The sequence below is a fragment of the Puntigrus tetrazona genome, unplaced genomic scaffold (genome assembly GCF_018831695.1).
Source record: "Puntigrus tetrazona isolate hp1 unplaced genomic scaffold, ASM1883169v1 S000000175, whole genome shotgun sequence".
NCBI lineage: Eukaryota > Metazoa > Chordata > Actinopteri > Cypriniformes > Cyprinidae > Puntigrus > Puntigrus tetrazona.
The window spans coordinates 120,637-132,500 of NW_025047846.1; the positions used below are offsets into that span (position 1 = coordinate 120,637).

General features: G+C 35.5%; 1 long non-coding RNA gene and 1 pseudogene across 1 annotated transcript; one reads left to right on the forward strand and one right to left on the reverse strand.

Annotated features, from left to right (window-relative positions):
* The first annotated feature begins 2,730 nt into the window (after window positions 1-2,730).
* LOC122333050 lies at window positions 2,731-4,117 on the forward strand. Its single transcript, XR_006248575.1, has 3 exons — window positions 2,731-3,042; window positions 3,295-3,398; window positions 4,070-4,117. It is a non-coding gene; the product is annotated as an uncharacterized LOC122333050 (long non-coding RNA).
* Window positions 4,118-4,352: 235 nt separating this feature from the next.
* The window catches only part of LOC122333049, a 49,935-nt pseudogene continuing 42,423 nt past the window's right edge, over window positions 4,353-11,864 (reverse strand).

Below are 11,864 nucleotides of genomic sequence, written 5' to 3' on the forward strand. Positions count from 1 at the left end.
TTTTTTAGCTTAAAGAAAATGCCTAAAAAGAGCAGTTTCGTGCATCGGTCAAATTCGAGATTTTTGGATTATCATAAATATCCAGAGTAGCGGAAAGGAGACGTCTAAATGACGTCTTTTATAGCACTTAATCTGTAAATACATATTTTTAAATATTCCTGTCTCGGTCCTGAAGGCTTTTACAATTTGCTTAATTATATAAAAATTTCATCGCCCCCCCCCAAAATTGTGAAAACATAAAATATATGTCCAATATGGCAAAAAAATAAAAATAATTAATTGAAAATGAAATCATCCAGTAGTGCACAATTAAACCTAACATTTTATAAAACTTGTGATACAAAATATGTTTGCATTCATTCATTTAATGACTTACATCATTAAACAATTACATCCTAATTACTTAGCTATTTTTTAAGTATTTATTTTACTGTACGTTATCGTTTGCAGATCACCGTGCATTATTGAAATACACCGAAAGGCAGGTCCCAAAAGGAGCTTTTCCTCCGCTTCAGTAAAACTTTTATTTCTCTCCACATTCTGAAGATTTTTACTGCGAGGTTTGTTCATACCTCATTTCATGCCACATTTCATTCCTAAAAATAGGGTGAACTTATTTGTTTTGCTGGTTTACGATGTCATGCTTCGCTTCCATGTTTGTTGTCTTTCAAAATAGTGGAAAGAAAACTAAATAAAGAGCATTTTAGTGCGTTTTATCCACTTGCTTTGGCAGCACTTACATAAATAAAAATTCGGAAGATTTTTACAGAGGGGTTTGCTCATATTTCATTCATATTTCATTTATTTGCATCTGTAGATTTCAATCACAGGTACATATTTCCAAATACTTATTTTTCTAAAGATTTTTACTGCGGCGAAATTTTACTGTTTTATTCCTCCCAGTATTCAAACGTTTTTTTAACACTGATTTATACGATTTTGCTTCTAAAAACATAAAAAATTGATTTCTGGCTGTTGATGATATTTACAGATTCATGGAGCGATAAAAAGAGAAATCCCACATGCGTGCGTCCCTTTAATGCGTCAACAAAGTCAAACTGGAATTTTGAACTTTATCCAACGTTCAGATGATCTTCTGTAAATGTATGCAAGATGATGCACAAAAAACCAGACTGCTGTGTTACTGGTGAGGTATCTATTATATTCGTCGTGTCTTGTCTTAATTGGTGTTGGTGTAGATATACCTACACATGGGTGCTCGAGCTCAAAAGGGGGTTTCTTGCATGGCACATGTGTTCTCTGTTCTTCATTACATGCAGACAAAACATCCTAGCGGCTTGGCAGAATCCGTCTTTTATGTGCGTTAGTCGAGTTTCCCTCCGCAGAGTCTAACCAGAAACACCCCGGAGGCCTGAGCGGGGTCACGGGGTCACGGCGTCTCCTGCCAGCCTGCGATATCCAATAAAAGAGAGAAACGGGGCAAAGCGGAAAACGGTGAGATTTGGCAACACGCGCCTACACGTAAAGGGTGTTTCACAACAAGCCACAGAAGAGCCATTTTTGGTTTCCCAAAGAACATTTTAATAGGCAGAAGAAATATAAAGGAGCTTTTGTTAGACGGAAATAAGATAATTTGATGGATGATAGGATAATTCTTCCACCTTAAGAACGTCAACAGGCGATTATTTAGTATTTGACTTTCGAAGAAGTACCAGTATAGAAAATTAAACCATTTAAAGTCGGTTTAGACGGTTTAAAATAATAAAAAAGGACTGGAATCAGGACAAAAACTCAAAATAAAGGTCCCATAAGGATGATTTTACAACCATTTTTGTTTCTTCAAAGTATATATTCAATGAATAGTTGTTAAAAAAAACATTGTTTCTCGTTGAAAAAAATACATTTTAATAGTCAGAAGGATCATTAATCAATAAAAAGATTCCAGTAAAAATCTGACTGATTTCAAAGCAGTGATCGTGTAAATATTTAAAACGATAAAGTTACAAAAAAAAATGATTTAAAGTGCCACTGTAAAAAATAAAATGGTGAATGCTGTGGGACGCAGAAGTATGCAAAACAACTCGAAATGCAAACGAAAATAGATAAAACGGACCAAAACGTCAAACAGAACCACCGTCTGCTGATGTTAATGATGCAAACAAAACTAAAACAGAAGCAAAATGTAATACTCTTCATGCAGGCGAGACTTAAGCGAAGAATGTAAATCACATGCGCCGAGATGAAAAGAGCAAAGTGAAGAAACAGAAACAGAAAAAGACTAATCTCCAGAACGGGTCCAGAGCAGAAGACACTCAATCAGACTCCTCATCAAAGACTGTCATGCATTATCAGATCTTTCTATCTTTCTCGCTCCAGTCTTTTAGCGAATTTAAAAGTAGGGTCCACAAAAAAGCTGCTGATCGTCAGCGCCCTTTGTCGCTTTTAACACGTTTTGAAGGTTTCAGATGAGCTGCATGGCATTTGTTGGAAAGCAAGACTGAAAGGAAGGTTCTGGTTTTGACCCTGAGAGAAAAGAAACCAGAGCTGAGCTCGAGGGGATTAGCTCGCAGAGACGCTCGGGAACTAATCGATTGTGACATAATAGACCTGTACATAAACAGGGTGAAAGAACATCGCCGATGGATGAAGAGAACGGGAACAGAAGGTCACTGGAGAATGGACTTCAGCCTCGTTTCTGCCGTAAAGAGAGCAGCCAACGGTTTTTAGGAAGGAAAAGACACGGCGAACACCGGCTTCGTGAAGATTTAAACAAAACATTTTTATGCATGGGTTTGTGTTGCATCACCAGCAAAGTGAACCGTTTTAGGAAGCAAACAGGATAAGTCCCGCCCCTCTTTGTTACCATGGCGAAAATATACAGTGAACTAATCATCTCTTTACCAGTTCTAGAAAGAAAGAAACACGAATGAACGACAGAAGTGTGTTGTTTCGACAGAAAGAAGTCACACTTTTTCAAGTTTAAGTCCACCGACGTAAAGCTCCTGTTTGTGGGACAAAATGGCCGACCGGGCTGTGAATAAAACCATCAAAGCATCACTTTCACATCTGACAAGAGTTCAGGTTTGTTTTTCATCTCGTTATCGCTTCTGAAAATTTCTGTAACTTTCCAACTTTTAAAACAAAAAGGCGTGATTAAATTTTACTGTAATGCGCGTATGCGTAGCGTTTTTGTGGCTATTAATATTTTAAATGAGCCATCGCCGTTTGATATAATGCATTACATCCCCTCAGCTACATTTTTGGGGCAATTAATATGTTTAAATAAAAACAAAAATTAATTTGCAGAACTGGTTTGGGTTGCTATTTGTTCAGCAGCTACTTGAATCTTGACGAGGAAACACTTACCTGAACATCAAATGAAAACTCATCTAAAGTCTCCGTGTTTTCGACCTCCATGGCGATCCATAAACACGTCGGTGAGTATTCGGGTTCGTTCCCGCTCATCTGCGGCGGCGGGAAGCAGCGCGTGCCGATTCGCGCTCTTTTACGTCACGTGATTTATTGACTAAAACCCTCGGCGCGTATACGCTGTACGCTATGTTTACACCAGAATTACTGTAATCATGACTATTAAAACGAGATCACGAATTGTAAAAAAAAATCGCTTGAAATCATGGATGCTGTGAAATAACTAATTTATATATCTTCACTGTATAGAAACAAAGGCTGAAGTTTCGAGTGTCAAATTAGACATTATATATATATATATATATATATATATATATATATATATATATATATATATATATATATATATATATAAATTAATTAAAATAATTTTAATAAATTAATTAAAAATAAATTAATTAAAAATGAAATAAATTATATATATATATATATATATATATATATATATATATATATATATATATATATAAATTTTTTTATTTCATTTTATTTAATTTTTATTAATTTATTTTTTTTATCAGCCAAACCCCTTAGCTTTTTAGCTATATAGTCTAATATTTAACGAATTTCACAAATACATTTTTTTAAAGAGATAATCATCAAAATACACACAGGTGAACAAGTATTTCACATATTTTCGTTTTAATGTCGATTGTTTTTTTAATTTTCTTCCTCACAGATCCGCAGATGTTCTCCATAAACACAGGACTACAGATGAAGGAGTAGAGGATTATTTTATTATTTAAAAGTATGTACAGGTTCTATCCAGGGAAATAACGCAACGTATGACTATATGTACAATTTACTTTTTTACATTATGTCTTTACAAGAAGCCGTCTTTTAGAAAAAACAACGCCTTGCTAATACGTGGGAAAATACACACACTCGCATACGAAGGAATACACACATAAATAAATATCAACATCAACATTCACTGACTGCCACAACAAAGATCTCACAGCCAAGAACATAAGCGTTTACATCATTTCATCACGCGTATGTAATAATTAATAAACAAAACACTCTCTGTTAATCTTTAATGAAATATTGCTAACGTATCAATAAGAGGCGACAGCTGGATGGGTCGTTTACGGCCAACCGAAAGAACGCTTCGACCAAAAACTAAATGATTCCGTCATACTCATGTTGTTTTGAGTTATGAGCTAAGCATTTCCCAAAAGCATCACAAGCAAAACATTGGCACTAACGAAACTCTGCAATTGAATCAGGCTCGCGATGCTTTTGGGAGATGCTGAACGGAAAAGAGCCGCATTACGATTCTTCAGAAATGAGCAGCGTGTGATTTATTGCAATGATGAAATAATGCAGACATCGGCCCTGTTTACGCAGGACGTTTCTCCACAGCTGATTCGCCCGTTCTCCCGATGTCGTCTGGTGTGTCCGGTGTACATGCACGCCTGAAACGTTGCCGCTGCTCGAGAGTTCATGATCGAAACGGAAACTGCAGAGTTTGAGCGAGAGAGCGAGGCGCTTCGAGTCTACTGACCGCTTCAGTGTCTCTCAGCTGAAGACTTCTGATGATGATGATGATGATGATGATGATGAAGACGGACTTCTGTAAAGAACAAAAACACATGAAACCAATGTGAAGGGTGCGCATGATATAAATTCTCAAAATAACAGAAAAAAAACCTATAAAAAAAAAAAAAAAAAAAAAAAAAAAAAATATATATATATATATATATATATATATATATATAATTTTTATTATATATATATATAATTTTTTTATTATATATATATATATATATATATAATTTATTTATTTATTACTATTATATAAACAATTATATATAAAAAATATATATTATATATAGTTATTTATATTACTTAATTATATAATTCATATATATATATATATATATATATATATATATATATATATATATATATATATATATATATACACACTTTTTAATTTTATTATTTTATTTTTATTTTTATTAATTTTTTATTTTTTTGAGAATTGATATCATAAGCATTATATCATAGCGCCCGTTCTAATCTGATTTAGTGTCCGTGTCGCACCAGATCACCCGTAAACGAGGTCGCTTTCCCAAGGTGACTGATACGAGAACAACGCTTTCCAAAATAAGACAAAAATGCAAACGAAATCAACCAAAAACCAGACGCAGGACAGAACAAATCGTAAAAACCACCATCAAAACACAACAGACGTAAAGAAAGAATAAAAAAAGGTCTGATCTGATTTTCAGTTGTGTTCTGAAGGTGCCGGACTAAAATGAATATGCTGGTTTAATGTAGTCTGTCACCGATTATGAATTTGCATGCTGGGTAATGCAGCTTAGGTTACGTTTTACAGGTTTATTTTGAGATCGCTTGAGAAAACTCACTTTGCTGCAGCGGCGTCTGGAAGATCTTCTTGGTCGCTGGTCCTTCTCCTGCTGCGGTGATCACCTGGACCTCTAACCTGTAGAAGGAGGCCGGCCGGAGATCAGACACCACCAGAAGATGACGATCCTGGAGAACATCCCAAGAAACAGGAAATCATCATCAGAGCCTCCACAAATAAAGACACTTTTCACTTTTAAATGCGACACAAATGGTTTATACCCTACCAGTCAAACATTTCTGAACAGTATGGCTTTTAATAACTCCCCGAACCTGCATTTATTTGATTCAAAGTGCATTTATTGAATCATTTGATTCAATATCACTATTTAAATATCCTGTAATATACTTCTATCTGAATACATATATGTAGTTTATTCCTGTGATTAATGCTGCATTTTTTTTTTTGCATTATTACAGTTTTCAGTGTCAAGACGATCCTTCAGAAATCATCCTAATATTCTGATTTGCTGACATTTATTATTAATAATAATAATAATAATAATAATTTTTGAGGAATAGAGAATTAAGAAGAACCAAATGTCCCTGAAACAGAAATCTTTTGCAACATTATAAATGCATTATAAATTGCTAAACAAAAGTTTCACATTTTATAACATCTATAATTTCTATATGATTTTTGGCACGTTTATTTGACATAAAAGCCGATCATTGGATATTTTCATTCATCAAAAATCCTAAAAAAAAAAAAAAATTTACTCGACATTTTTAAATATTAATAATAATAAAATGTTTAGGAGAAGCGAATCAGAGAATGATTAGAATGATGCACGGAAATAAATGATATTCATAATCATATTCGCATTGATAAATAGCATTGAAAAATGGTACTGTTTTTGTTATAGCAGAAGAAATAAAAGGTCTGACTAGTAGTGTATGTGCATATGAAATGACTTCTGTTGTAATTTCTGTATAATCCGCTGGATTTTCTCTTCTCAGGTCGTTCACATGGGATTATTCCAGCATGTTTTGGCGCGAAGAGCCGCCCAGCGCCTCTGTTTTCCGTGTTTGTCATGAGCTCACTGAAATCCTTCAGATCGACTCGTTACGAAGAATGAAATCATCCATAAACATCACAGATTCCACGTCGCTCCGATCTGATAGCGGCGGCGCCGGCCTTCGGGAGAGACCTGAGGAAGCGTGCGGACCCAACCTGGACACGTTTCCATCTGATTGAGTCGAGTAAAGCTGAGCTGTTTGTTCTCGGAGGACAGAGTCATTGATGGAGAAGATCAGCGCTGACGTCAGACGAAGAACGAGCTCAAAACGACACTCCATCACCGAGAACATGCTAATAACTACCATATGAACACTAATCAAGATAGACCGTCCCATTAGAAGGCTTTATGCTATTTACTGCAACGCTATTAAATTATATGAACTGCGTTACATATTAAATGTAATTTTAGTATAAATGCAGTTCTTATTATTCCATCGAAATGTTAAATATTCTATTGTTACAACTGTGATACAACATGTAAGAAATTAATGAATATTGTAATATATTAATGAATATAAATAATGTGAATAATTCTATATAAAAATATAAGTTATAAATGTTTTAAAATATTTTAATATATGATGTAATTTATACATTCAGATTTTTGAGAAAAACTTTTATATTATATTTTATATTATTTAATATTATATTGATATAACTGTATTATATGTAAATTATGGTATTATTTAATATATAAAGGAACTAATATTGTACCGTGTTAATGACTGAATTCTTATAAATAATAAATAATATATGCTGCTATATGGTATACAGATTTTTATGTTATTCTATATATGAATTATATAATTAAGTAATATAAATAATAATAAAATATATATATATATATATATATATATATATATATATAATTGTTTATATAATATTAAAAAAAAAAAAAAAAATATATATATATATATATATATATATATATATATATATATATATATATATATATATATATATATATATATATATATAATAATCGCGTGCATGTGCATATATGTATAATGCATAAATATATGTAGTACATATAGCTGTATGGGTACACGCACAAATTTATGCATTATACTATTACTTAACATTATATGAAGTTATATTTTTATTGGCAACAAAACCATCCACATTGCGAACATACATAACTCAACATGACTTCATCCAGAAAGCATCCGGTTTGAGCCTCATGCAGCGCTCCATTCATCAGCCCCGTCCAGAGCTATCATATTTTACACTCTTGGACTTCAATATGTAACCGATTTTCCACGAGGGGCGCTCCGGTGAGAAGCGCGGGCCAAGAAGACGTAATGTAGTGTAATTGATGCAGCTCTCAGTGCGTGCGGAGAAGACTCACAGGTGGCAGGATCTGAGACTGGGACACGATGCTGTTGGGAAGGCTGTTGGGGCGACTGGCGCTGGAGACCTCCGCCCATGTGACCTGGAAGCCCGTGACGGGCTGGAGCGGCCGCGGGGCCGAGACACGCTCCAGAAGAAGCGAGCCGTCACGTTACCCTCGCCGAAGCTGAAGGACGCCGTCAGATTCTCGGGCTTCGCCAAAACCTTCGCCGGTGCTGTGAGAAAAAACATCAGATGCATCAGAGAACGGGCTCGGACCACACAGAAACATCAGGGACGAGGAGTCAGGACGGAGCAATTTTTATAAATATACCACGTCATGACAAAAATACGTAAATATTGTGAAGCTATGGGAACTAATCACTGAATTACACTTATTTCATTATTGTTAACTAAGACTAAACGCATAACGTGAAAACGTCATTGTTTCTTAACTTGTTTTGTTTCAGTCAGTCAACATTTTGTTAATTTAGTTTAAAATAAATAAATTTAAATGTAAAAAAAAAAAAATCAATAAAAGCTGTATATGCGTATAAAAAATAACAATATTAAGAATAAAAAAAATGTAAAGAGAAACGAAAAAAATGTATAAAATTAAAAAAGTGAAAACTTAAACTTTAACAGAAAACAAATGATGAATTGTAAGTTTTAATAAAATCTATAAGAGTATAGATATGATAATAATATGCCGTTGGTATGGGCTCAGAAGACCACTCCATCTACCAAAAGATTTATGGAAATTGACAACTTATAGATGTTATCTAAAACTAAATATGTATAAAAATGCAATATAAAAATTCAAACTGTGCACGAGTCGCTAAATATTTCATTTAGTTGCTAAGGCAACGTTTCTAAATTCAGTTAAGAGTCAAAGCAGTGAGGAAGCTAAAACTAAAATGAAATAAAAAACTAAAAAAAGAAAAACAACAGAATTAATAAAACCAAAACTGAAATGAAACAACACAGACTACATGCTAAAACTAAAATGATATTGGAAAATAGAAAAATAAACATTGCAAACTATAATAGCAAATCAATAATACTAAACAACGCATATTCAGACGTAACAGGTTAAAATAGTGAAATAGTGAGGAACTCTCGCACGAACGCCTCAAACGCCTCCAACGTCATACTCAGATGAACTCAGACGTGTTCTGAAAACAAAAGCATCTCTGTTCTTACGAGTGTCTCCAGGACAGGCGATGGGTTTGACGCTCTTGCTCTGGAGCGTGGCGCAGGACGGCGTCAGGAAGAAGACGCTCTCATCTTTGGAGCGTTGTTTAGCGCTGAGCGAGTGAACGGTGACCCTGTACTTACACGAGAACAGCAGACCGGGCAGATTGATGAAGTTCTCCTGAAAAACAGAAACATTTTTGTTTTTTTTTAGAGTCACCTGTGAAAGAATACAACAGTGCCGTTTGTTTTATGTGTGATGCTAACGTGTAGCATTAAAAAAACACCTCAAAACACTTAAATATATGGAAAGCTAGTATGGAAATTTATTAAACAGAACGTTGACCACGTAAACATGCACTATTTTTTGCATCGACTTGACAGACAACAGCAAATAAAACGCCTGTATTCGAGACTATATTGGCATATGAGACATAATGGTATGTATATATTAGGGATGCACCGAAATTTCGACCGCTTAAAGTTATCGGCCAAAAAGCAAGAGTGAAAAGAGAAAATATGCTATATAATATACGCCGTGCCTGTTCACACATGGCTAAATCTAGAGTTAATATGCTTTGAAAAGAATTGCACTGAATGTGAAGGGCCAGAATGTGCGCATGTTAACTTGGTCTAAACGCTGTAAAACTATCTTTATAAGTACTAAAAAAAACATGGCAAGAACTGAAACCCCTAACACGACCTTCATGTGTTCTGTTTAAAGACTTTTGGCCCTATCTGCCTTCCATATAAAACTTACATTCATATATTACATTTCCCTGGGAATCAAACTCATAACCTTGGTAACACCATGCTATAGAACTACAAAACACCAAAACAACCAGCAACAAAGTAACAACCACTTAAAACATTCTAGCAACTACATAGCAACACCTAGAACATCTTTACAACAATATAACTATTCCCTAGCAACCACTCAGAACATAGCAATATCCTAGTAAACACTTTAGAAACTGCATACGAACACATTATGAACCACCTATAGCATTGTAGCAACTAAATAACAGTGCCCTATCAACCACCTGGAATGCCTTAGAAAATATGCCCCAGCCACCACCTTAAACAACTTACTACACAGCAACCACTTTTAACACCTTAGCAACCTCATAGTAACATACTGGCAGCTACCCATAACACCTTAAAAACTGCATAGCAACACCTTAGTCACTAGCTTGAACATTATAGCAACATCCTGGCAACCGCATAGACCACTTTAGAAACTGCATAGTTAGCAACCTAATAGCAATGTCCTGGCAACCAGTCAGAACACCTTTGAAACAACATAGCAACCACCCAGAACACATAAACTCCCATAACACCATCCTGACAACCACCCAGAATGCTTCACAAACTGCATAGCAACACCTAGAGTACCTTAGCAACCTAATAGCAATGTCATGGCAACCAGTCAGAACACCTCAGAAAAAACATAGCAACCACCCAAAACACATAACCCCATAACTTCATCCTGACAACTGCCCAGAATGCTTCACAAACTGCATAGCAACACCTAGAACACCTTAGCAACCTCAAAGCGATGTCCTGGCAAGCAGCATTAACACCTTAGAAACAACATAGCAACCACCCAGAACACAAAACCCCGTAACAACATCCTGACAACCACCCAGAATGCTTCACAAACTGCACAGCAACACCTAGAACACCTTAGCAACCTCATAGCAATGTCCTGTCAGAACACCTTAGAAAAAAACATAGCAACCACCCCATAACTTCATCCTGACAACCACCCAGAATTCTTTAAAAACTGCATAGCAACACATAGTACATCTTAGCAACGCCCTGGCAACCGGCCACAACGCTCTAGCTTTTCCCTAGCAACCGCAACACTTATCTGTGACATTTAACAAGCAAACAACGATCCCATCATTTGCGGAAAAGGTAAAACTGTAGTTTCCAGCCGTGAGACAGAAAGCGAATGCGTGTTTCCTAGCAGCTAGCGTGAGGCTCGGGGCCACAGGTTAAGGCTCCGCTGGGGCCGCTCTGGGGGTTTGATAAATTCACTCTCGCTTCCTGGAAATGTGATTTTAATGCCTGTGTTTTCTTAGGCACTGGAGCAGATTCTGAAACAACACGCGCTAATCAGCTGCAGTAATGAAGAGAAATGAGCTCTAACACAGACCTGAGTCAGGGACTTCTGCAGCGCTCCGCTCCGGTTCTGACTGCAGTACTCCGGCATCCACTGAACGTGATAACGCTTCACAGCGGCATCTGAAACACACACACACACACACACACGTTCAGCGACAACAGCCCGAATACAGCTTTTTACAGCAGATTACTTTCACACTGAAATGCATCACTCGGTCCCAAATAACTTGATAGAAATGATAGTCAGTAATGTGATCCATTACATTCACATAATCAGACGTTTCGATTTTTTGACTTTTGATGTAATTATTCACATTGTTTTAAAGAGTTTCATTTTGTAGTTTTTTTTCACAATATTAATCAAACGTGTTTAAAAAAAGGAAATTGAAATATTCGACTAAATATTATAAATACAAATAACATAATA